At 51.2% G+C, this 22,764-nt stretch overlaps 1 protein-coding gene across 4 annotated transcripts in view; it reads right to left on the bottom strand.

Annotated features, from left to right (window-relative positions):
- Window positions 1-22,764, bottom strand: part of MIDEAS (mitotic deacetylase associated SANT domain protein) — a 68,921-nt gene that overhangs the window by 34,552 nt on the left and 11,605 nt on the right. The window contains exon 2 of one of the 4 annotated variants that reach the window (XM_019640378.1): window positions 7,242-7,605. The exons of 1 other annotated variant lie outside the window; for it this stretch is intronic. The gene's annotated coding sequence lies outside the window, so the exon portion shown is untranslated. Of the gene's footprint in view, window positions 1-7,241; window positions 8,086-22,764 lie in introns of those variants that run through there. 2 more of the 4 variants (XM_019640380.1, XM_019640377.1) reach the window with 2 other exon arrangements.

Raw genomic sequence — 22,764 nt, 5'->3', positions numbered from 1 at the left:
GCAGGGGGGGATAGGGTGTGGTTGGTGTCTTCATCAGCGCGGGCTCTTCTGCCTGGCCAGCTCCAGAAGGGGACAAGACCTACCGGGTGGCCAGGGGCTAAGGATGGGGACATCCTGCTGGTTTAGAGCAAGAGAACGGGAACAATATAGCTCCCCAAGACCTACTAGTGACCAAGAAGCACAAAAACTTGCTGCCAGCAAAGAGGAGGTGGGTCTCAGCATGGCTGCCTGGGGACTACTAGACGGGCTGCAGAGTAAGCTTACAGGCCACCTGCCTCCCTTCCCTAGCAATCCAGTCAGTGTCACGCCCTTTCTCAGGCCCCGGTCAAGATCCAAGGACTTAGCCAAATGCTCACACATTCCTTTCATTTCTCCAGTCTCTGAGCAGCTGCTGCAGGGCCTTTTCTCCTGTGTTGATTTATTCTTTATTGTTCCTGAAATACACCCAGAGGCCTTTGGCACCGGCACCAGCACCGCATCCAGCCCAAGCCCCAAGTACACACTAACCAGACTCTCTGGGACTTGAGCCAAGCCAGCTGGACTGATAGGCCCTCGGGTCAGACCCAGCAGCCAGCAAGGGAGACCCAAGAACCCACCTAACCCCAGTCTATGGCCCCAGAGATGATCTCAGGACTACAGAGACTGGGATGTTTGGGGAGGAGGAGACACATGGAAGGTCTCCGCTGAGGCCTAAACTAAGCCTTTCCACTCCTCCTGTGCATGAGTGACTCCTCCAGCAACCCACACACACAGCTGACCCCCCCCATAGCCAGTAGCCCTCCACAGCAGGGCCTCGGAGCTCAGGCTGGGCTTCCGGGTGCCCTGTAAAGTGTTTGGAGAGGGAGGTTTCAAAGGGGTCTTCCCCACCCTTCCCAGCCCAAAATATCTCCCCTATCAGCCATTCTAATGGTGCCTGAATTCTTACCATCGGCACTTCATTCCAAGGGTCAAAACACTGTTCCCTGTGTACATGAAAATAGCCTGGAGAAGGTGGGAGCCGCATGGTGAAATGAGAGTGGGCTTTAGGGTCCTACTGAATGCGTCCTGGCTTCTCTAATCATCAGCCTTTGTGGGCCTCAGTTTCCCTATCGGTAAATGGGCACAATACCTTCATCTCACAGTTATTGTGGGATTAAATGAGGTACATATATGAAGTGCCTGGCACAAAGTTAAGGGCTCGATGAAGGTGATTTCCTCTCCCCCTTGCTGGGCAGGAGTAGCGTCATTATTAATCTTCAACACTTGGGGGGCAGGGGACTGGTGGTCTTTCTTCTAGTTTCACAGCTGGCTGATAGCAGGGCTGGCGAGGCAGGGGCAAGATAAGGAGACCAGGAAGCTTAGCAACCGCGTGAGGCTCTGCAGGCACGCAGGGCATCTGGCCTAGGAACCCAGGAGCACACCCGGCACAGGCCTTCCCTGGACTCAGCTGTGCCAGCAGGGCCTGCAAGGACATGGCGGGACAGGAGTCCCCAGATAATACCTGGCAGAGCTTCCAGGCCTACAGTGGACCCTCCACCCTCCTGGGCTCACTCTAAGAAAAGCAGTAAAAGGGAAAGTGCTAGCACCTGAGGGAGGCTGGGGAGGGGGTAGCCACAGGAAGTCTGAGCAGAGATGCCAGAAGGAGGGTGGGGACTGCAGGGAGCAAGCAAGCCTGCCCTGAGGCCACCACAGCGAACGTTCCACAAGTGGAAGTGCCCGCCTGGTTATTTTTGGCACCTCTTCTGCCCAAAGCCAGCAAGGAAAGGCAGCTGCTAGCAACATGGAAGGGCTGTTTACGCTCAAGTGTGCGAGCACCGCTGCCGGGACAAAACAGAGCACCCGCAGTCACAGCGCAGAGGGGCCTCTGCCCCCCATCTTCCTCTCCTGACTGTCCCTGTAAGGTCCAATCTGGGCGCCGCATAGCTGACATAGCGTGGGCACTTCTGCTTTCGCTCAGATCCAGTCTCCCAACCGCAGAACTCACTCAACACACACACACACACAGACAAATAAATAACTATGGAGCCCGCTGAGGACCGGCCACACCCAGGAGCCGAGACAGTATTCCTCTGGGCTCTTCCTGCACTGAAGCGGCCCTCCCAACTTCCAAATTTGGAGAGGCAGGGACCAGGGGCTGCGTCCCTTTCCTACCTCCTTAGGTGAAAGTGGAGGCAGCCTAGGGAACCTCAAGGAACTCACTGCCTCACAGCTTCCCCATTTGAAAATGAAAGAGTTGGCCCAGATGTCCCCAAGTGTTTTCCAGCTCTGGGATGGCTCCTGGGAGCAGGGAAGCCCAGGGCTATGACCAGGGGCCAGCTGGGGAGGTCAGACAGATAGGGCAGGTGGGCAAGGGATCTGAGCCACAGCCTGCGGGTACATGCCCCAAGAGTGGCCACCCAACGGGAAGGGAGAGGAGGGGGGAAAGAAAGAGGGAGATAGGAGGGGGGAGGGGGGAGGAAAGGAAGAGGAGGAGGGAGAGGGAGAAAGGCCAGCTTATTTGTACTCTCAGGGTTCCCAGTGGTCACTTAAGCATTTCTGACCTCCTTTGTCAGCTCTGGGGCCTTTCCCCTCCAAGGAAACGGCCAATTCTGGCAACAGCAGTCTAGATTGAGGCTTCTGCCTGCTCAAATGCTGAAAAAAGCTAGGACCTGAAATCTCTCACCATTTTCCTTCTCTCTGGACCCCATTTCCCCAGAGAAGTTGGGTAGCCTCAGAGGGAACCCCCTTCTGGCTGCAAGTCTGGTATACTTCCCTCTGTCTAAGCGCTGGCCTGGATAAACCTTGCCTGGCTGCTCCCCTCCCTCCTTTGTGAGACTCCCTGAGGAAGAAGCATTGCCTGGAAAAAATAACGCTCACACCATGAGCTCCCTGCGGCTGGAGAGACAGGGAACAGGGAGCACCTTCCCGCCTGGCCACAGCACCAGGCTGTGTTCCAGGAAGAGCAAGAGCAAGAAGCACTGCCAGGGAAGCCTCAGGCCCAGGCCCCACTATTCCCGAACAGTCCCTGCAAACCACAGCCAGCAACCATGTCCCTCAGGGGGACCTCCACCCCCAACCCAGCAAAACCCAGCTCTTCTGACATGTGGCAACTTTCTTCTTATATAATACCTTGGTGCCCCTCCCATTCCCCCCCCCCCTTTTTTAGTTGGTGAAAGAGCCAAAGTGCTCTTTGGAGAGACAACTCCCACCCCAGGCTCCACCCAAACCTCCATTGAGGTCACATTGCGAGGCTTCAGGTGAAGCAAAGACAAGGGGACTTTTTCCTTGGCTGAAAAGCAGCCTTCCTCCCACCCACGTGAGCAGTTCAGCCTGAGGCCTGGGTGGGTAGGTTCCCGATAGCACAATCTGATCTCTGGGAAGCTGTGCATGGAAGAATCGCTTGCAAAGGTGCATAGGCACCAGGGTCTGGGCTGGTCTAGGCTTGAGTGGATCACAGTTGTGCCCACGGCCTAGAGTTAGAACGAGCTTCCTTCACACAAACCCCAGTGGCCTAGAAGAGTGCCCTCCGATCATGAGCAGGACATCCTTCATTTCCTCTTCCCTGGGAGGAGCAAAAAGCAAACAGCTGAACTTGGTGGGAACCAGTGAAGCGCTAGCCATCATCGGTTGAGTATCTACTATGGGCCAGTCACTTTGCACGCATGATCTTTTTTAACCTTTACAGCAACCCTATGAAGTATTATCATCCCTGTTTTACAGATAAGGAAACTGAGGTTCAGGAAGTTAAGCAATGCTCAGTCACCCAGCAAGTGGAGAGGCTGGAGTAGGAGCCCAGGTTTGCCCGGGCCTCGTTCCGGTCCGGTGTACCCGCCAGGCTTTCTTCAGTCACTGTCCACACACCATCCAGGAATGGTGTTCTGAGTGTGGGGGTGGAAGTGGGTGTGGACAAGTCTTGCTGTTATTGTTCCCAAGTGTATGACTTGTGAGAGCCCCTGTGTGTGTGTGTGTGTGTGTGTGTGTGTGTGTGTGTGTGTGTGTGTTGGGGGTGGGCGGAGGGTGATCTGGATTCCAAATAGCAGTTTCTAACACCGAGGTTATGCTGTAATGCTTCTGATTCATAATATGAGCTCACAGTCTCAGGGTATCCTGGATGTTGCTTCGAATGCAAATGCAGATCCCTTAAGTAAGAACTGGGGATTTCAGCACATTTCGTCTAGCTCCAGCCCAGCATACAGGTTTTATTTCGTTCCGGCCCCCAACAACCAGAGCACTCTGGAGCAGAAGCAACCCCTCCAACAGATGTTACTACTGGTTGCATTTCCTGCAGCCTGAGGTGAGTCAGGGAAGAATGGAGTTTCCAGGCAGTTTCTATACTGATGCATGCTAACACACAGGAAGGGTGCCAATCGGCCTGTCCAAAGGAAATGCCCAGGTTAGCAGATTCCAAGGCAGAAAGTTCCACACTCTTTCACCCCAAGGGGACGTCCCGTTGGGGTCAGGAAGACCAGGACACACTCTCCAGAAGGTTAGCCATAGGGTAGTGCCAGGAAACGGGGTTCACGAGCCCCAGGATCACCATGGGCTGACCCTTTTGAAACCAATGGTGCAGAATGTGTTCCAGCAGCAGGACTCACTGGGCCCACCACATGCCAAGTCCACATTTTTTTGAGGGAGATCATTCATTAATTTGTTCAGCTAACATGTACTGAACACCTACTAGATGCTGGGCATTGTGGGAGCAATATAGAGCTTATACTAGAGCTGAGGCTACAATAATACTGAAATGTGCTTTCAGCATTTTACGTATACCAACTCACGGAAATCCTTACTGCAACTCTATGAAGGAAGTATAGAGACTCTAGCTCTGAGTTTATTTTTTGACTATCACACTACAGTATGTACACAAATGACTATATAAGGTGGAAATGAGTGTTCAGAAGGAGGCTGAGGTTTCTCCAAAGAAGTGGCATTTGAAATAGTATGAGAAGAATAAGGAAGAATCTCCCAGCTACTTGTGGCCATCCCAACTCCACCATGAGCAAGGTTTCCTCCTGGGAGACCCAACTGCAGAAGAAGGGCTATCAAGGCCTGAGTCCTGGACTGAGCCCATTCCCCTTCGAGGACACTAAGCTTCGTGTGCCCCCCACCCCCATCCTTCTCCCACTCCTCTCTTCTCTCACTCAGGGGCCCAGGGGCCTTGGCTCCTTTGGGCAGCACTTCCCTGGGTTCCGCAGTCACAGGAAGCTCTCAGCTGAATCTGTAACTGCATATTGTCTTTATTTTCTCCATTTATTAAAAGCAGCAGCCCACAGGCCTAAACACTCCAGCTATTTTTAAATCCCACATTTAAAAGTTGAACTCTCATCCCCATGGGCACTTCAGGGCACTCTTTCTTTGCTAGGGTGGGGTGAGGGGCTGACAGAGCCACGGGGAGTAGGGGGTTCCAGTTGGTGCTTAGGGAGGCTACACTGGCAGTGGGCAGGCTGTCTCAGATCAAGCTGCATGGGGTGGGGGGGGTGCCCTCCAGTTTCTTCACCACCTTGTCCCCTGGGAGCTACTCAGACCAGAGTAACCAGCCAGAGGCCAATCCAATTAAAGTGGAGACTCAGCCAGGGCCATGCAACTGAGATGGTTTATCACAGTAATTGAATGTTTACAACCCTGTTATTCAATGTCCTGAGCAGTAGAGAAAAAAGGACCCATGAATTCTCAACCTGGGATGGTTTCACCTTTCCCCTAAGTCCTGAAGCCATCGAACAGCCTGTGGAAAGGGTGCATTTCTCTGATTCTAAAGGGGCATGTGCCACACCATCCCTGGGAGGTTCTGGAGAAAGACAGGTGGTTTCCTCCCCTCAGCCTGAAGCTGATCGGGCAGGAGAGGCTTCTCCTCAGAGCTGCAGTTCTGCTGCCTTCACCAGTCCTCCAATTTCAATCCTGAAGCTGCAAGGACTCAGAGAGGCCAGACCTCCAGGCCACCACCAGACCAGGCTCCCCCTGCTGGAACAAGCCATACTTCCCCTCCCCCCAGACACAACTGCCAACAGGGATCCCCTGCACACAACACACGTGCCCCAGCGGCCTCCATAGTCAGCTAGGGCCAGCCAGCAATCCTCATCCCAAGTGCCCAGTGAGGCTCCACAACCTGGCACACAGGTCCGAGGTGGGATGGTTGAAGCAGGAAGTAGCCACCAAAGTTGTCACCAACAAAGTTTTAAATTGGGCGAGTAACTTCCCCTTTCATCCTTCCAGCAGCTTACTCTGGAGGTTGGGATGGTATACCCAATGGCCTCCACTTTAAGTGGCAGGTACCACCTCCAGGTCGGCCTTCCTTAGGGCTGAGGCTTGAAAGCCGCAGGGTGCCCTTACCCAGAAGCCTGAATGGGGGCCTTCAGGGGGACAACCTGATGCACACACTCCAAACCAACCATATGCAGGGGCCAGACAAAACCCCGGCTCCCGCGTTCTGGACAGGCACCACCAAACCCAACACAGCGTGAGGTGAGGCGCAGGGAGAGCTCCGAAGGCCGCAGCGCACGGGCTTGCGGGGGCCGCGAGAGTGATGACGGGTCTGAGGTGGTCCCCGCAGCGCCGGGGTGCTCTGGGTGAAAGCAGCCTGTCCGCCTAAACGCTCCAGCTAAGGCCTTTAATGCACTTGCCCCAGTTCCCCGCCACTCCTGCACCTCTGTCCCCAAACTCCCAGCGCGGTAGTTTCCATGTCCACTTTCCCATGCACACTGGAAAGAGAAGGGGAAGGGGCTCCCGCGCCAAGTTTCCTGCATTTCACGAGCCCCTCCCCGCGCCTCTCCCAGGCCTGAGCTCGGTCACGCAAGCCAGTCCCTGCGGACACCACGTTTCGCTCAGGCGGAGGAGCAGCCCTGTTCCTGAGCCGCCGCCGCCGCCGCCGCCGCCGCCGCCGCGGGCCCAGTGGGTGGGGAGGGTTGTCCTGCCCTGGCCGAGCCCGGGTGGGCGGGGGCCGCGCGCGAGCTGCGTAGCTGCACAAACACGGCTGGTTGGCGCTGCACACGCAGCTGCGGGCCGCAGGGGTGCCGGCCAAAGAGGGGCCGGCTGCAGAGCTACCAACGCACGTCCACACCCACGCACACCCACGCACACACTACCGCAGCCGCCCAGGCCGCAGAAGTTGACGCGCCGCTCCCCCGGCGGCCCCGCGCCCCCGCTCGGGTAGGCGCCTGCAGAGCTGCAAGCCCGCGCGCCCAGCAGCTACCGCTTGCACGCAGCCTGGGATCCCGTGGCCGCCGCGCCAGGGCGGGCTGCGCCTGGCCGCGTGCAGGCCTCGGCCGCCACCCAGCAGCCTCACTTACCCGCTCCTGCCGGAGCTCCGGCATCGGCCGTCCCCTTCCCTCCGCGGGCCGCCGCCTTCGGTCGCCTTCCAGACTCCAGCCGCCTGCACGTACTCCCCGATTTTAAACACAAACAGGCGCCGCCGCCTCCCCGCGGCGTTCGCAGTGCTTCCACCAGCCCGCGCCTCCCGAGGCTGGGAAGTTTGCTGGTAGGGCCCGGGCGGCACGCGCAGGTTGTCACCCCTCGCTCGCGGCGCAGGAGCCTCAGCGCACCCCGCGCTGGTGGTGTCCGCCTCGCGATCGCTCTCCCTCCCTCCGTGTCACCCCCGGTCCTGCGATGCAGTGTCAGGATTGCACTGCTCTGACTCATCGGTTGAGCTCACAGCTTGAAAAAAAAAAAAAGAGAGAGAGAGAGAGAGAGAGAGGGCGAGAGGCAACAGCGAAGGAGGAGGACTCTGGCTTGCTACAAAGGATTGCACAACTCGGGCTGGGAGCGCGGAGCCCCAGCGGCCAGCCGGCGCGCGCGGCACGGAAGCGAGCAGGAACCAGCTCTACCACTTCATCAGCACAACTGTCTCGGGTCGGCCTCTCCACCAGCAGGCCCGGCGCCGCCCACTTCCTGCGACCAAATAAGGCCGGGAAGGCGTCTTTAAACCTCCGGCGGCTTGCCGGGGCTGGGGATTTCCAGCAGACCTCACCTCTACTCCGGAGTTAGTCGCCACCCTCCCCCAGCCCAGGCCGGCGCCCCCGATGGCTTTGCTGGAACCAACAGGCCACGCGGCTCGTTCCTTTCACACCAAGGTCAGGAGGAGACGGTGACGAAATGTTTGGAAACCCATCGGGCCTGCCAGGAAAGTGTGTGTGTGTGTGTGTGTGTGTGTGTGTGTGTGTGTGTGTGTGTGTGTGTGTGTGTGTGTGTGTGTGTGTGTGTGTGTGTGTGTGATGTTGGGGAAGACACAAGTCGCTTTCTTCCACAAAGAATTACTCTCTGGTTTTGGATACGGTAAATCATGCACAATCCTGTCCAAGGCACTTTATTAACAGTCTCCCCAAGTTGCACTTTTGACTCACCAGCATCCTAGTAGTGTAGACTTTATTGAGAAACTGGCCCCAGCTCCTACAGAAGACAACGTCTCTATTACTGAGGTGATGAAAAAGCTCCTGGATTCGCTTCTAGCAGCTGAGGCCAGAGTTGGAAAGAGCTTTTCATTGCATGCCCACATTCCCCCTATCTTCCCCACTATCCTCCTGATGCCTCTTTGCCTGGCTGCTGGGAAGATGGGCAACATTTCTGCCTCTCAGGAGGTTCTTGCTAGCCCCCACATTCAGTGAGGCTCCAGAGCCAAGAGAAAAATCCAGGGGAGGGAGCTGTTTTTCCTGGTTCCTTCCATTTTGGGGGTTTCTGTTTGTTTTCCCCAAGGAGAAGGGTCAGGAGATCTTCCTTTGAAGGAAAAACCACTGAAGAATACACAGTGTCCCAGCAGCCACTCCCCAACACCCACTCCTGACAAGCAGGTGCATCCCTTGCTTTCTCAGGGAGAAGGGGAGGGGCGGCAGAATATGATTCTCACAGCACCTCTGAGCCTGCAGGGCAAGGGCCTCCAACTCCCCTCTCCCCCTCCAGTGGTTGACAGAGACAATACTCAGACCTTATGCCTAGAAACCTAGAAAAACCCACACTTTGTTCCTAAGGGACATGACCTTCCTGTCTTCTTCCACCCCTTTGCTGGCCCAAGCACCTGTGTGCATCGAGCTCACACCCTACGCAGGAGGAAACGGGCTTATTTGTACCTTGCTATGACAGATATGTCAAAGTAATGACAACTTAAAACAGTCTTATCTGCAAAATAAAAATAATCATGACAGAGGACTGGACTAGATGACCTCCTGAAATGCCTTCCAGTTTAAAACCCATGATTCTATGATTTTAAAAAGTGCATGGAGGAGCCAGGGGAAACACCTCCAAAAAAAAAAAAGAGCCCAGACTCTCAGATTTAGCATCTGCTATGAAGGTATTATTCCTGACAACTCTCAAAGCACATCCCCTGCATGTGAGAAGAGCTTTTTTTTAATCCGTCTTGTTTTATGGATGGAAACACTGAGGTTCAGAGAGGTTAAGTGACTTGCACAAGATCTGTGGGCAAGCCAATCATTTGTCACCTCTCTGCTTCTCTTCCCATCCATCCTAGAGGAAGGCAGTGAGGAACTGAGGTGCTCGGGTATGTTTGGAAAACATGCGAAATCATGCGTAGGCCCCCAAGTAGAGGCTAAACACTCAGGACTCCTGGCAGAGGCTCAGTGTAAAACCTTCTTGTTTTTTCCATTTGTCTGGTCTCTTCCTTCCCACTAACACCTCATCCAAGTGAGGGAAGCAAAAGCAAAGCCACCTAGTCTCCAGTGCCCACTTCTGCCAGGTTTCTCTGCAGACCTGTGGCCATCCTGACCTTCCCCTAGGGCCCAGCCCCTAGAGCTGGCCTTGGGCCAGCCCAGAGCAAGCCCCTGAGAACCAGTGCAGACCAGTCCAGGGATATTCCCAACCAATCAGAAAACCCAGCTGGGGAGCACATTCCTAGAAGAGCCTGCAACCATGGAGCCAGGGCCCAGCCTCCAGGGAGCAAGTGGGAGCCACTCCAAAGGGCACTCCCCAGCCTTGTCCCGCCAGGACTTCCTCCCTGTCCCATGCCCGGCTGTGCCTGGCCCAGGAAGCAGCACAGGAAGTAGAGGTCAGTGGCAGGATACATGAGATACAGGGGTCAGCGACCTGGAGGATCCCTGCTCATCTTGGAGCAGCTCATCCCTTCACCCCAACTAAACTTCCATATTCAGGCCACCTCAGAAAAGAAGAGAGGGAGGAAAAGGGGCCTGTGTGTATGCAAGGGAGGAGGGCTCAAGGCTGTCCCAGATGGCCCCTGCCTAGCAAGGGAAGCCTACCTCCCAAAGGCAGGCAGATGAGGATGTGTAAAGAAAGCTGCAGCTCTTCTGGGAAAGCCCTGGAGGTCAGTTTTGCTGCAGATATGACTATGCAGAATCACTGACATGTGAAGTGAAAGTTTTGGTTTTAGAAGCTCCAGTGATTTCTACAGGCCTCTGGAGCAGCCAAGAAGGGTGCCGTTTGGGGACGGATAAAAAGGTGTTCCAGGGACCTTGCCCAAAGAGTGGGCTTTTCTCCACCATTAACCTTCACAAACGGCAGAAATGAGGGGAGCACACAGCTCCAGTTCACAGGGAGTGCATCTGCTGAGAAACACTCCAGGAAACAAAGCACCCCAGACAGGATTCCAAACCCTGGGTCCCAATGAGGGTAGAATATGGCATTAGAGAGGCTTCCTGGGACCGCACCAGCAATCTGAGCTCTGCTCAGAATGACCCATCACTGCCCTGAGTGGTCATCACCAGTGTCCATTCTAAAGCAGCCTGAGACCATTAAGAAGCTTCCAAGGGTGAATTTTGTGTTATGTAAAGTATATCCCCATAAAGGTGTTATTAAGAGGAAAAAGAAAAAAGCTTCCAAGGAAGCCAGGTTCTCACCACCTACCCACCCACTTCCATTAATTTTCTGCAGCCATCACTCACTATGTAAAAGAGGAGTTTTCTTCTCCCCCAGCCCTGTGCCTGCATTCCTGTCCTTTTTTCATTGTCCTTTCTCTGTCAAGACCTTTCCATCAAGGCCAGCACACATAGTGTGTTTAAGTGGATAATCAACCTTTACCAGAGTGCGGGGAACAAATACAGTTGAGGAAATCACAAGTCCCCAATGCGGGGGCTGAGTTTGGGTCCTGCCTACTGCCAAAAGCTAACCTGCTGTGTGCTCTTAGGAAGTTGACACTTAACCTTCTCTGAGCCCATAACAGATGTACTGTAAAGTATTTGTTACATGAAAAATAAAAGAATGCCCACCTTCTAGGGATTTGGGAGAATCATAGGACAAGATACTGCCTTATACCTATATCAATGCTTTGTACGTATAAGAGGTTACAATTATTGTTTCTATATTCTCTTCTCCCCAAATCAGCTGTTTCTCCCTTTCAAGAACCTAGTCCAAGAAGGATGAGGGTGGGGGAGAAGGTGAAGGGAATAGAGAGCACAAATGAGTAGTCACAATATAGTCACAGTATGGAGAATATAATCAATAATGTTGTGAAGATTATGTAGGGTGCCAGATGGCACTGGACTTATCAGGGGGATCACTTCATAGACTGTGTAGATGCCTGACCACTGCGCTGTACAACTGAAGCTGAAGAAGAGTAATATTGAATGTCAACTATAATTAAATATATATTTACATATAAATATATAAATATATATATATATATATATATATATATATATGTATATGGTCACAGGATGTGGAGTACAGCATAGGGAAGATAGTCAATGGTACTATAACAGCTATATACAATGTCAGAAGGGTAGTAGATTGGGGGAGTTATCACTTCGTGAGGGGTGTAAATGTCTAACTATCACATTGCTTCATACACCTAAAACTAAAAAAGAAGAAAAGAAAAAAGGGAACCTAATCCAGTCAAGATTTTTTCTTTCCTCTGTAAAGACCTCAGGTTCACCCTATCACCCACAGGACGACCCTCTGCTGGGCTCTGCCCGGAAAGACTCTTTCCAGCCTTGACTCAATGTCTCATCCCAGTGTCCCTCCAAGGCGTCTCTCCCAGTCCCTGCTCTTTGTGTCCTTTCCACCAAGTTTTCCCACAGTGCTGCCCACCCAGCCTGAATTGGGACACTCTGATGGCTGTGCCTTCTCTTCACCCCTTTTACCATGTCCTCACTGAGGAAGCAGGGGCTCAAAACCACCCCAGCCATTAAGTTAAGCCATTGTGTGCTGAGAAGTCCCTGCAATGTCTTTCACCCTTGAAAACCCAGGGGACCTCCCCCTCAGTTCACATTTACTTCACCTGTTCCGGGGCAGCGTCATGCCCGCCACACCAGCCCACAGCTGTCCGCATCTCTTGGCCCTCCCACCTCACCCCGCCTCTGTCTCCCTCTCTTGTAGGCCTGGGCCAGGTTCTGAATGCCTTTGTCAGGCCTTAGAGGGAGCTTCTGCAGATGTCCCCAGTTGCTGCTGTCACTCTGGGAGAGATGTCTGGCTGGGTATAGGGAGAAGGACAAAACAGGTGTGGGTGCCAGGGATGGTAGGCCTGCAGGGCCACAAGGATAGAAACGCCCTTTCTTCACAGAGCCAGAGCTGCTAGCTTCCCAAAGGCCTCACCTCATTTCAGTACAGTTCCATGCCCCCTGCAGAACCAGCCCCAGAAAGACTCCGTCACTGGCTGTTCTCTGGAGCTTGGCTTCCCTATGGCAGTAGGTCAGGAGGAACAAGACCCCTAAGATCCAGTGTGTGCAATGGGACATGCTTCAAAGCATTATTTTAAAATGAAAACAAACAGTGATACATCATGAACTAGGATCCAACATTCACATTCATGAAGTGTTCAGATTAAAAGCACAGACTGAGACCTGAGTCCAAATCTTGGCTCATACTAGCTAGCTTGATGACCTTGAGCAAGGTACTTAACCACTTGGTTTTCTCATCTGCAAAATGGGGACAATAAGAGCTTAAAACAGTACCTGGCACACATTAAGTCTTATATAAATACTGGCTATCATTTTGTCTCATCTCCTAACTGATCTTCTTGCGTCTAGTCTTGCACACTTACCATCCACACTGCTATCAAAGTAATCCCATCCCTTTTCAATAGCTCCCATCATCTGCTGCAAGAAGCTGAGACTGGTAGCCAGCCTCGAAGACACTTCCACATGATCCTGCTCTGCCCCACTTCCCAGCCACAGGCCCCACAGCCAAACAACTTGAAGTTTCCCAAGATGCTCGCTTTCTCATGCATGCTCCTCCTCCCCCAACCTTCATCCACAGGTTAAATCCATACCCTGATCTCCCACCAGACTTGAGCAATGGCAGCTCTTCTAGGAAGCCCTGCTTGACTCCTCCAAGCAGAGGAAGGTCACTGGAGTGATTGCTCCTGGAGCCCTTCCGGATCCCATTTATCAATCTGGCACACCATCCTCTAAGCTGCTAAGGGCTCACAGCTGCCCCCTTCTCAAAGGGAGTCTGCTGGGAGAGAGCACCACAGCCAACCATTGACTTGAGGTCAGCTCCCTTGTCTCAAGGTGGCATCAAATCCTGGGTGGTGCATTCATGCCCCAGGGCTCCCTGTGGGATCAGCTCCAACTGCAACACATGCTTCCCTGCTTAGCTTCTTCCCCAGCCCCAACCTGCTTGCCTCACTCCCTTCCTTCTGACAGCACGATCTAAATCAATCCCAGGCACCCCAAACTGTCTCAGTCTCTGCTCCTAAGGATCAGAACAGCCACTGCCTCCCCTAACTCCCATGGCAGCCTCTTGTTTATCTTTACTCCGTCCTCTACACAATTGTCCTACAGCTGCTTACTGTCCCATCTCCCTAGTAGGATCAGAGCTCCTGAAGGGCACAGTCTGGATTTTAGTTATACCTTGTATCCGCAGTGCCCACACAGTGCCTGCACATGGCGGGTGCTCAGTAAATGCTGGTTGATACATGCAAGAATAAAATAATAGATGCGAAAATTTGAGGTAAGCAATAACATTTAACAGACTTTTATGACTATTCTATTTCTTCCATTCTGAGGTGCACATTTCCCCTCTTTTTAACATCTCTGAAATCAGCATGCTACTTCCAATTGATAGCATGTCATCGTTTAATTATCAGCATTTTCTCTTTCATAGCTGTACATAAAATAATGGTGCATCTTATAATCGCTGGCTTCTTAGGTTCCATGGTGTGTGGTACTACTACTATTACTGCTACTACTACTTTTGAGGCTTGATCTCTAGGGTTCTGGGGCCTTCGGGGCAAAGTCTGCAGAGCTGAGAGGCCCCATTACTTGAGCTCAGTAGCTGCGTGTAATCAAGCTCTCATAAAGTGACCTGCAATTTCCCAAGGATCAGAAGGACACCTGTGCCTAGCCACCTCTGAAAACTCTCATGAAAGCAGGTCAATGTGATGTGCAACAAGCTCTAGACTGGGCACCAAGGAGAGCAAAGTTCTAAGCCTGCTTCTTCCTCTGATTTTCTGGATGAGCCCACGCAGGACCAATCAACACATTTATCAAGCACCTACTAAATGCGTGACGTGATGCAAGCCCTCTGGATCCACGCAACACCCTGAGAGGAAGCCATTATCTCCATTTTATAGATAAGAAAGCTGTGGTTCAAAAAGATTAAAGACCTCTTCTAAGGTCATACAGATGAAATTCGACCGCTGGACTCTTTGAGGCCTTCTGTCTGCTATATGAGGATACCTTCTGGGCCTGTGTCCTGGTTAAGTCAAATAACGAGGGGTCACAAACTGGAGTGGTGGCTCAGAAGCCATCTTCACCCCCAGATGTATTTTATTTGATCCATATAATGTGTTTTATTTTAATTGGCGTAAATTTATTGTCAACCTTTTTTGTAAAATCAGGAGATCTAAGCTATAAATCAGGATTTCTGGTTTGTCCTGAAAAAAATCAGAACACTGGCCACACCGGGCCCTCCTTGGAGGCAGAGCCAAGGAGCAGAGCCTAATGCTGAGTAGCATTAGGATGGGAATAGCGCTTCGATAGGAGTAGCAGCACGATGACGGGACTAACACAGTCCAATTTTTCCCCAGATTCCACCCCTTCCCAGGCCACAGGTCACTGTTGTCTAATCATCTCACTTGTGTTGCTTTCTTACCCCCAGCCAGCCTCTGTCATTGAGATTTCCCATTCCCTACAAGCCTTTGAGTGGGTGACCCTTAGACCAGATGAACTCCAGTGTCCTCTCCAGCCCTAACAACAAGTGGCAACTCTCAGAGTCTCTCTGGGCAGCCTCCCTCTAAGAAGGTTACTTTAGGAACCTATTTCAGAACCACTCAGACAAGGCCCTGACTCGAATCTACCTCGCCTTTGGTCTCCCTCACAGGGACCCCAGTGTCTGTTCCTCCCATGCCCTCCCACCCCATCCAGAGCATCAGTGCTAGCCAGTCAGAGGGCTGAGGGCCAGAGTGGCTGAGGTCGGGAACCAGGCAGGTGTGGAGATGAGTTAGCTCAGGTCCAGGGGTGGGCCCTCTCCTGGGGAGGGATCGAGTGAGGAAGGCAGGACTTTCTGTTTCCTAACAGGAAAGTGGTTAAGGAAATAGATGGAAGTGGGGAGGCTCTGCAGTGACAGAAGATGACACATGAGGAAATAAAAACAGTAAATCATCAGGAGGAAAAATGTACAGTCTCAGCAGCAATTTAAGAAATGCAAATGAGAACACCATTAAGGACCCATTATAGCCGGAGTCAACGTGAAAATAAGTAAATAAATCAAACAAGAAAGCTGCTGTAGACAAGGCCATCAAGAAACAGCTGTATATACATTGCTGTGCCCCTGTAAACTGTTCAGATCTTTCTAGAATGTGACTTGGCATTGTGTTACAAGAGGTTAACATCTTGGTCAGCTAATTACCATCGGGGGACCAGATCCCATGAAAGCAATCTAAAGTATCACCACAAAGTAATTTTTATAAAAGATGCCCATAGCCCCTGTAGTTAGACCCCAAAAAATTGATCCACTCCAATTTATGGCATGGTAACAATGTAATGGACTGACACTTGGAAACACTCTGATGAAACCATTTGATGAATTATTCAGTGACAAAATCAGCACAAAGAAATAATAGAGGTAAACTTATCAACTATCTTAATATTTCCACAAGAACATGAGCAGCAATCAGACGAGAATTCTGAACAATGTAAATTGCTAAGGTGTAATGTTTATTTTGTTAAGTTGGCCAAAATGGTTTAAATAACAATAATGATGTTAACTATGATAATTATGATGCTATTGATGATGTAAGGGCCATTGAATAGGATTTCCTCATTATAAAAATACCCCAGCCCAGGTCCCAGGGGACAGGTAGGCCCAGGCCCCTGGCTTAATGAGACAGGAAGAAGGAAGGTAAACTGGGAGAGGAGGGGTTATGACTGTGGGCAGAGGGCCCCAGAGCTTCCCTTATCAGGAGGGCTTTGAAAGGTACCTCTCACCAGAGAAACACAGTTACACAAATAAACCCACACCATTTAACCTCCAACGTCCTGGCTGCTAACTCTTTACTGCTGCCTTTGCGCTCTCAATTTTACTAATACCTTTTTACTAATACCTTAATTGAGCAACTTCAAAGGTGACACCAGGGCTCTTTGTGGGCTAGCCTAAGGAACCCAACCACCATTTATAGCATTGTTTCTATGGAAATGTGTTTCAAGCTTCAAGAAATTGAGCTGCTGACAACCCTGGGGCACCCACGTGATCTCTAAATTAGGGAACTGAGACAACTAGTTATTGCTGGGTCCTGGGCTCAGAAAGACAGCTTGTTACTTAGATTCTGTGGCAGTTAATACACCACCAGCAATGATCTCGTTGGAATAGGCCTGAGCTCACTGCATAGGGTGGGGATGGGACCAGGGCCTCTAGGAATGAACACGAGATTCTAGGGAATCACATGGCTATCCCCACCCCCATTTCCAAACACACACCAGCACGTGTGGTGTGGGAGATATGAAAATGGCCTGCGTACCCCTTGTGAGTACCCAGGCAAGCCCTGAGCCCTCTCGCTGATGCTGGCAAACCTCCAGCTACAGGGCCCTATTTCAGTCTGATTTTGGAACAACAACAAAAAAAATCCCAATCTTTGACAGTTCTGGAATTTGGCCTTGGCAGATATATGCTTGAGACAACCAGGGCCCCAACAGGGCCTGGCCACCTCTCCACATGTGCTCTGCTGCAGTGGCTTCTGTTTTGCAGGCTCCAACCTGCCCGCTCCAGGCCTGCCCAGAGCGCTCCAGTTCCCACCTACCTTGGGACTCCAAACAGCACCGAGCCTCCATCTCCTGCCCTAACTGACGCTAGTCACAGGGAAGGGATGATCGTGGGCCCTCCAAACAGACCCTCCACATGTCAAGAAAGTTTCCCACTGAGGAAAAAAGGCCACACACACACACACACACACAGGCAAACCCAACGTGGGGTGGTGGCTGAGATGGCCAGTTCACTGGGAGTCCTGAGGCTCTGAGATGCCAGAGATATGAGAAAGTGGTCCGAAGAGGGTCAGCTGCTCAACCACAAGGCCACACTTGCATTTACAAGTCCCAGCAGAGCTCATGGCAAAATGGGAGGTCAGAGGGCCCTGCCTGCTAAGCCAGAGGTAGACTGGATGAATGTGGAGGGATTAATGAGGCTAGCACTAAAGGGCAACTCTAAGTTTCAGTACTATAATATGTGCAACACTGGAAACACCCCAGACGCTAACTTACTAGGTTTCCACCTGGGTTAGTTAGGCAAGGCTGCAGGAGGTCAGTTTGCAAAGCACATCCTCCCTGCTGCCTGTTTGAACTACAGAAGAGAGCATTGGTTGCCACCCCCTGTAGCTGGGGCCTGCAGGGCCAGGCAGCCTGGAGGTGAGTGGGCGGCTTAGAGCCCAGCCTCAGGGCCACATGTGCTCACTGGGCTGGTTCCCTAGATACTCAGGTGGGAACAATCCTCTGGGGCTCTGAGGCCACCTGGGAGTCGCCGGCATGAGGCAGAGTCCATGCTGGGAGCCCTGAAGTTTATATAGTTAGCCAGCCTGTGAAGTCAGTTATTAAAAGACCCAAGTTAGCCAATCTGAATTCTCCAGCCCCTGCAGTGCAGGTGGCTAAGACACAGCAGCTCTATCTTCCTGGTAACAGATGGGAGGCTTGGAGTTCCTCCCCTGGCCTCCTTCCCACCCAGATCAGAAGCCTTTGATATGTTAAGGTCTTTTTTTTTTAAAGTACATATACTATATATGTTACAAAAGCAATTTCAAACACACAAATACTCCATTCATAACCGCTTCACCTGAATTCAGTATTTACCTTATGCCAATTTATACTACAGCCAATGTAATCAGTTTTACGCACTCATCAAGTATTTGTGCAAATTTGCCTGCTAAAACAGAAGCCATTTTCTATCAAAATTCACCAACATTTTCTCATGCATTAATATCATCTTCACATTAATTTAACAGTGGCATAATAATATTCACTGAGTCTTGGTATCATGAATTATACTCGTTTAGCCATGTGGAATATTTAGGCTATGTACAGTTTTTTGCTATTTTAAACAAGGTTCCTATAAATATCTTTGTGCATATAGTTCCTTTTCTCTTTAGGGTTATTTCCTGAGAATAAATTCCCAAGAGTAATACTAATAGGTAAAAAGGAAATTAACAATTTTATAGTTTCAAGTTCTATATTTAAAAAATATATTATTCTGTGTGTATTTTCTGGATTGTCTATTTTCCAAAGTAATTTTCCTAACTATACCTCCCAATCCTACCAATCAAGGTCTCCTCTTAAAATGCACTTTTCCCAACTCCCACTGAATGGATGTTGGAGGTGGCTCAACTGATTTGCTGTGGAGGGATCAGGAAGGAGAACAGAGAGAGGTAGGTAGGAAGGTAGAGGGCTGGGATGGGTAGGAGTGGGGAGCAGGCCCTGTGGAGGCGGAAACAAAGGTTGATCCTACATGCTGTCCCTCCCAAAACAGGCCAACACCTCCCTGGACATCAAACCCACCCTACCACCCGAGCTTCCCCTGAGCTGATCTTCCACAGGGCAAGAACAAAGACATACTTCAATGAGTTCCTAAAGAAGATTTCAGAAATACTATATGCTTTTAGGTTCTGGAAACATACTTTGCAAATGACATAAGCCATGCATTCACCATTGGTCAACTAGGCCCATGCACATGTGGGCTCAGCCCTGAGGGCTTTAAGACAGAAAATCTTTTTAAAAAGTCCTCCTCAACTGTCTGGTGGTAAGGATGCTACTCCATAGCACTCTCTAAGTGGCATGCAGACCCTGGATAACTACTGCATATTAGGAATGCCTTTGAGTGGTCGCCCAGGTTCCACTGTGATGTCCCATAAAGATACCACTTGCCAGACTCCCTTCACATGCTTGTGGAATTTCCAAGCAGGAAAGGACCACGTGTACTCTAAGCCTCTCGTTTTATAGAGAAACCAAGACACCAAGTCCTTATTTTGGGGCTCCTGCTGCACGGTGCAGTCATTGTTAGGAGGCTCTGTTCCTCTTCCCCCTCCACAGGAAGAGCCACAGGCTGTCCTGGCTGTCGCCAGACAGAACAGGGCTTTCGTTTTAAAGTGCCCCAATCTCTCCTCTCATGGTCTGCTGACTCGTTTTCCCTAGTTCCTTCTCTGTGCAAAGCCAGCAGACTGCACCAGGCATGAAAACTCAGGAGTCCTCTAAGGGCAGCTGGGACTTCTCCTTCTTTAAGGGTTGGAGCCAGTGGGGAAGGAAGTCTCCGCCATCTTTAAACCAGCTCCTATCACAGATGCCTCCTCAGAGTCCTCCTCAGGGTAATGGTGACCTGGGCGCCAGATTTTGTGTCCCCAAAACCCCTTCCCACCCTCATCAGGAACTCCTTGGTAGGCTCAGAAAAACAGCAAAGCCACCAAAGCAGTGGCTCCTCCAGCAAGTGCTAAGAGAAGCCATGATGCAGACAACCAGCTCACCAACCACACACCTGACCCAGTCCCGGTCCTGGGCTTGCTCACTGTTCCATCAGATCCCCTCAAGCTGCCCATGAGATACCTACTATGTGCCCGGTACAGATCTAGGCCAGTGAAGAGCCAGGCACACCTGCAGCTGATGCCAGCATTCTATAATGGGGAAGTTCAATCACAGAAATGCTAAGATGGAGGTTCAAGAAGACAGCAAGGAAGCAGGTGACTTCTGGCCCATCTTATGGGCATCTGCCAGGAGGAAAAGGGCAGGGAGGGCATTCCAGGCAGAGAGAACAACAATACACAAGGCACAAAGGACTGAAAGCGCACTGAGGAGCAGGGAGAACATGAATGGGAGCTAGAGAAAGGGGAGTGGCAGAACAAGAGACGGGAAAGTGGGCTGGGGCTCCCACAAGGGCCTTGGGTGCCATTCCAAGGAACGTGAGGTTTCTCCTGCAGAACTTGAGCAGCTCTCAAAGGTTTTGAAGAGGGGAGACATGATCAAAGCTATGTTTTAGTGAAAGAGCTAAGGTCCTTCAAGACTTCCTTTCTACTACAATACTGCTTTTAATACAATTCCATTTCATCTGGGCAAAAATGGGCAAATCAGTATAAGTTGTGCCAGGGCCAACACTGGCCGGGAACACTCCTGCTCCGTCCCTCTTGGGGGCCAACCTGACCCCACATTGGTGACCAAGCCTCAGCCTCAGGAATCACCTCCAGTCCAAGCCTCAAGAACCCAGCCCATGACACGCCCAGCTCCGCGGAGGCAGCAGCTTCCCGTTTCCAGACACGGAGAGAAAAGACTCTTGGAACATGAATGGTCACCACAGCCAAGAGTTCAGTAAGTTAAAAACTGCAATTTTCTTTCTTCTTTTTTTTTTTTTTCCTTAAGGGAAATTAACTCCTTTGTCTAAGATTATTGGAACAGAATGGCCAAGATTTCAGGCATTGTGCCCTTGCTTCCGAGAGCTATAACTAGATCTGAGGGCCAGAAGTGAGCTATGCTCACCTAGCCAACACCCTCTTATACGGCTAAGGAATCTGGGCAGGGATGTGATGAAGCCTTCACTCCTTTAGCGCGCTCTCTCTCTCAGACAGGTTATTGGGTAGAACATCTTCACTAGATGGACATCTTCAGAACTGGAAAGGTGCCCAGTCCTGTCACCTCAGCCAGCTTGGGCACCAGGGACCTCAAATCATTCTACAAACCAAGCCTGAAGCCAAAACTCCAACCCACCTTCTAAAGAGCAAGGGAGCACCTCCCAAATATCTTCTGGCCCTGCCAGTCTTGCCCAGCCCCAGAGGAAAAACAGAATTCAAGCTGTAACTGCCTGTCAGCCAGAGAGAGCCAAGCCTGGGCCGCTATCCTTACAAGGCAGCGCTGAACTTTTCCAAGTGAAATCAAATGGGCAGGGAGGTTCCAGATGCAGGGATGACCTCTTTTTTCCACTGGAACCATTCAGATTCCAGAGGATAAATCCAACTGCTAATGAAATACTCAGCTCTCCAGAGCATATAAAAATCCTGAAGTTTAGCTGGAAGCGAAAGCATTCAGAAGGATGTCCAAAAAAGATTAAGATCAAGATGTGGATATTTTCAGTGGCCTCAGGGGCATGCCCCATCTCCTCCTCCCAGGTCCAGCACTGTCCAATTGTCCCAATCTGAGGGCTAGAACGGGGTCCAGTTTCTGTGATGGACATTTGTCCACCTGGCACGTGCCCCCGTCCCCAGGTTTCAGGCACTGGGCATTGTGAGTCCTGGTGGGCGGCAGAGTTCCTCCTGCAGGGCACTGGGGAGGCTGTAATCTCCAGAGCCTCGCTATTCAGAATCCCCAACAGAGAGAACAGAGTGTGACCTAAGCTGGACACCCAGATGCTCAGCCTGGACTATGCCTCTGGAATGAGTGGCACAAAAAAGCAGGGAGCGCTCAGAACTCATTCTGAAGGGGGTGGCAGCACCCAGGTCAGCTGGCAGCAGTGATGCCAGGGCCAGCGACCTCATCACCTTGGCTTTGGTTCCAACCACCAATCTTCCCCGGGGGTCCTCATTGATCGCTAAGCCTCGTTCTCCAGCTTTCCACGCCATTCAGTGAGCCACTAGACATCCTTCCATACATTACTTTTCTCCTTAATCTGGCCAGAGTCAGCTTCTGCATTTGCAGATCTAAGACCTGGACTCCCCCAACCTGTCCTTCCACCTCCATACTTGCTTCTCGGCCCCCGAGACAACACCTATGCTCAAGTATCTATCTTTCCTCTGTGAAAAGAATCTAACTTAAATACCCACACATCTGAGGATCACAGCCACCTAATAATCACAAATATGGACTAATGTCATAAATGCTGAATACAACAACCTACTCTGTCCCTAGTTCTGACCAGATGCCCTGGCTTGGGGCATTCATATCAGAAATTAAAGGTATTACTGCTTCCTTGGACTCTTCCCTATTTCTCCACTAACTCAGGGAAAAGTGGACTTGGAGTCAGGAAACCTGGGTTCTAGAACTTGCACATGTCACCTCAACCCTGGGGCAGGTGACACCTGTACCGCCTGTTTCACAGGAGGTTAAATCAAATGAGAAGCTCCCATGGCAAAGCCCCAATAACCACCTAATTCCTAAGTCAATCATTATTTTCAGTCCTCAGTGACCAAGAGTTGGTTAATTTCAACTCAATGTAATAAGTACTTATGGAGCACTTCCTATGTGCCATGTCTATACTACGAGCACAAAATCATGGTTTCTGTTTTCATAACGTTCAAAGCTCCCTCCCTCGTTGGCTTCTATGACACTGCGCTCTCCTGGTTTTCCCCCTTCCTCACGGTCAGTTCTTTCTGTCTCATTTGCGGACTCCCCTTATACCACACCCCTTAAATGGTGATCCCCTCACCTCCTACTGTGTGCTCCATGGGTGATGCCATCTGCTCCTCTCGCTCTAACTTTTTCTATGTTCTGGTGATTCCCAAACGTCTGCTCCAGAGTGTCT

This window comes from Hipposideros armiger, unplaced genomic scaffold, assembly GCF_001890085.2.
Source record: "Hipposideros armiger isolate ML-2016 unplaced genomic scaffold, ASM189008v1 scaffold_49, whole genome shotgun sequence".
Classification (NCBI taxonomy): domain Eukaryota; kingdom Metazoa; phylum Chordata; class Mammalia; order Chiroptera; family Hipposideridae; genus Hipposideros; species Hipposideros armiger.
This window is presented reverse-complemented; position numbering and strand designations above follow the sequence as displayed.